Source organism: Bos indicus, chromosome 13 (genome assembly GCF_029378745.1).
Source record: "Bos indicus isolate NIAB-ARS_2022 breed Sahiwal x Tharparkar chromosome 13, NIAB-ARS_B.indTharparkar_mat_pri_1.0, whole genome shotgun sequence".
Classification (NCBI taxonomy): domain Eukaryota; kingdom Metazoa; phylum Chordata; class Mammalia; order Artiodactyla; family Bovidae; genus Bos; species Bos indicus.
The window spans coordinates 73,893,599-73,897,297 of record NC_091772.1 but is presented as its reverse complement, the minus strand read 5'-3'; the positions used below and the strand labels follow the sequence as shown (position 1 = coordinate 73,897,297).

Sequence of the window (3,699 nt, the reverse complement as noted above, 5' to 3'; positions counted from 1 at the left end):
CCATGAGGACAAACTACCCCAAAATTTGACTGAACTTAGAAGAAAGGAATAAAAGTTGTCTTGTGGAAGAGTCTGTCTCCCATGATTTTGTGTGGCTTGTGTAGCTATTAAGAGGTCAGTGATGCTACAGTGAACTTGTTTCCTATACCTGGTAGGGCACAGTCTCTGGCCAGGGCAAGGGGAGGTGCCCACAGTTTGCAGAAGAGAGAGAGGAACCACCATTTCCATGGACCCTATTGGTTAAGGTTTGTAGTTGCAAATAACAGACTCCATTCCAGGCAGTTTCATTTTGAAAATGCATTTATAGAAATATAAGCCACAGTGTGTGAAGCTACAGAAAGGAAAATTGGAACATCATTGTAGGGTCAAGGGTCTTCTTTATTCCAAACTCTCCTCTCATTATGGATGCTGAGAACTGGGTCCTGGAAATTCCAACTTGGCCACGCACAAGAAGAGCAGTGATGGTGGGGAGGGGGATGATGGTGAGGATGCCATGAGGATGGGGGTCAAAACAAAAATCCTGGCATCAAACCAAAGGGCTATAGTTACTTTGGTCATGAGGAATGTGCTCCTACATTCCTTCTTTCCTTCCTCAAATAATTATAAGCTCTCTCCTTCATGCCAAGAATTGAGCTTAGGGGTCTCATGGTGTTGAGAGCCAACTGGATGAGGCAGAGTTAAGACATGAAGACAATGGAGGAAAGGAAATAAGCAAGTACAGCTGAGGCATGTAGGGGGAGAAAAAACTGGAAGGAGATTGAACTGTTTTAGAAGCAGACACAGCACAGCCCTGCAGGGATCCTCCTCAGACTTCAGAGTTTCAGGGGACCATTCCTCTCATGTCCTCTGCAAAACAAAAGGGACTTGTTGAGTGACATCATTGCAGTCCCACAAGTGGACACCAGTCAACTAGACAGATCCTAGACTTTCCAAATAATATGTAACCATAGTCCTCATGACCCGAATGGCCTAAAAGAAGAAAGTGAGTTTTCCAAGCCTAGGTGGGGCACTCAGGAGCACTGAAGACCTGCCCTGGAGGGTGGCTGAATCAGTGTTCCCAACTGAGAAAGAGGAGCATGTGATCAGGCTGAGATGATCACAAAGAGGCCTCTGAGGTTGACCTTCTGCCATTCTCTCCCTGGGGAACTCGCTCAGTGTGTAGTTTCACAGGACACTGCAGCCTCTTCTCCTGGCAGCAGCGAGGAGGAAGACACTGTGCAGGGCGAATGGTGTGTGGCCCCCTGAGCTCCGCCCCTTTCCCCAGCCCTTCCCCTGTCCTCTGCCCTGGCCCCTGTCTTACCACAGGGAACCAGCCGCTTGACCGCAGGTCTTCATGCAGTCCTCTTTTGTTAGGAAGTTGTTTTTGTTTCCTCCACAACAGCCATACCTAAACAGCTCACACAGGCCAGTATAGGCATTGTAGAAGTACCTGATCATCACGGCCTTGCAGTCACCCATTAATTTAGGCTCCATACAGAAAGCTTGCCTGGAAAATCCCATGGACGGAGGAGCCTGGTAGGCTGCAGTCCACGGGGTTGCTGAGAGTCGGACACGACTGAGTGACTTCACTTTGACTTTTCACTTTCATGCACTGGAGAAGGAAATGGCAACCCACTCCAGTGTTCTTGCCTGGAGAATCCCAGGGACGAGGGAGCCTGGTGGGCTGCCTTCTATGGGGTCGCACAGAGTCGGACACGACTGAAGTGACGCAGCAGCAGCAGCAGAAAGCAGGCTTAGGAGCTTCTGGAAGGAGAGGGGCAATGGCTCAGTTATGAGGATGGTCATCACTGCTCCGTACAAGGACAACTAGAAAAAAAACAAAGGACAACTAGAACCACCAGTTTGTTTGCAATAGAGAATGTTAGGGTTGTGGAAGATGGTCAAATTGAAAGCCCATTTGAAACCTCCCTTTTCAGACAGAATTATGAATGTTGTGTGGCATGATGTGATATACAAATGCCTTTGATTAGCCTTAAAACTTCTATAGCATCTCCTGGTGGTCCAGTAGTTAAGAATTCTCCTTCCAAGAAAGGAATTCTGGGTTCAAATCCTTGTCAGGGAACTAAAGTCCCAAATGCTGTAGGCACTGAGTCAGAAGGCCATAATTACTGAGCCTCGGACCCACAACTAATCACCAGTCCATCCAAATAAATGTGTAAATGCTCAAAAAAAAAACCCACAGCTCTACAACAACAAAAAGAAGTCACAGGTAAAAAATATTCCTTATATGTCAATAATTATTGGGTATAGATACCTGAGTTTTATAAGACTCTGCACTGATCTGTATGGTAAAAACGTTTCACTACTCATAAAAACTGTGAAGGAATCATGCTACAAAGGAAAAAGGCATTAAAAAAAAGCATGCCACTCTGTTTACTTTGTTTACCTCATGGGATCCCATAAAATGAATAATGATACTAATGATATTGTGATTATAAGAGGAAATACATATAACTGTCTTTTCTCTGACACTGTTCCTAAAAATCTTGGTATTTCTCATGTGATGAAAACAATAAAAGTGTCTGTTGGTATGTGAAGTCAGTGAGTTTGTTAATACCCTCAAAAGCCAGAATGGGCTCTGATTGCACAGGAAAGGACTACTTATAGGAGGGTGGGAAGTTTCATTTCTACCCTCTTCCATGGTGTTTTATCCCACCAACCCGCACTTTCCCCCAACCTCAGGGAGGGTAATGGAACCATCTATTGAACAATCTCCAATGACTAATGACTTAATACATCATGACTAAGTAATGTTCTCATACCAGACACCCTCTTCCAACAAGACAAGAGAAGACTCTACACATGGACATCACCAGATAGTCAATACCAAAATCACATTGATTGTATTCTTTGCAACCGAAGAGGGAGAAGCTGTATACAGTCAGCAAAAACAAGACTGAGAGCTGACTGGGGCTAAGATCATGAACTCCTTATTGCAAAATTAAGACTTAAATAGAAGAAAGTAGGGAAAACCACAAGACCATTCAGGTATGATATAACTCAAATCCCTAACGATTACACAGTGAAAGTGACAGATTCAAGGAATTAGATCTGATAGAGTGTCTGAAGAACTATGGATGGAGGTTTGTGACATTTTACAGGAGGCAGTGATCAAGACCATTCACAAGAAAAAGAAATATAAAAAGGCAAAATGGTTGTCTGAGGAGGCCTTACAAATAGCTGAGAAAAGAAGAGAACTGAAAGGCAAAGGAGAAAAGGAAAGATATAACCATTTGAATGCAGAGTTCCAAAGAATAGCAAGGAGAGATAAGAAAGCCTTCCTCAGTGGTCAATGCAAAGAAATAGAGGAAAACAACAGAATGGGAAAGACTAGAGATCTCTTCAATAGAGATACCAAGGGAATATTTCATGCAAAGATGGGCACAATAAAGAACAGAAATGGTATGGACCTAACAGAAGCAGAAGATATAAAGAAGAGGTGGCAAGAATACACAGAAGAACTGCACAAAAAAGATATTCAAGATCCAGATAAAAATGATGGTGTGATCACTGGACTAGAGCCAGACATCCTGGAATGCAAATTCAAGTGGGCCTTAGGAAGCATCACTACGAACAAAGCTAGTGGAGGTGATGGAATTCCAGTTGAGGTATTTCAAATCCTAAAAGATGATGCTGTGAAAGTGCTGCACTCAATATGCCAGAAAATTAGGAAAACTCAGCAGTGGCCACAGGACTGGA

The 3,699-nt window shown here is 43.7% G+C and overlaps 1 long non-coding RNA gene across 1 annotated transcript; it reads right to left on the bottom strand.

Annotated features, from left to right (window-relative positions):
- Positions 1-282: 282 nt before the first annotated feature.
- Positions 283-1,768, bottom strand: LOC109567765 (uncharacterized). The gene is made up of 2 exons (XR_002182098.2): positions 1,301-1,768; positions 283-846 (listed from the first exon to the last, which is right to left on the bottom strand). It is a non-coding gene; the product is annotated as an uncharacterized lncRNA (long non-coding RNA).
- Positions 1,769-3,699: the final 1,931 nt, after the last annotated feature.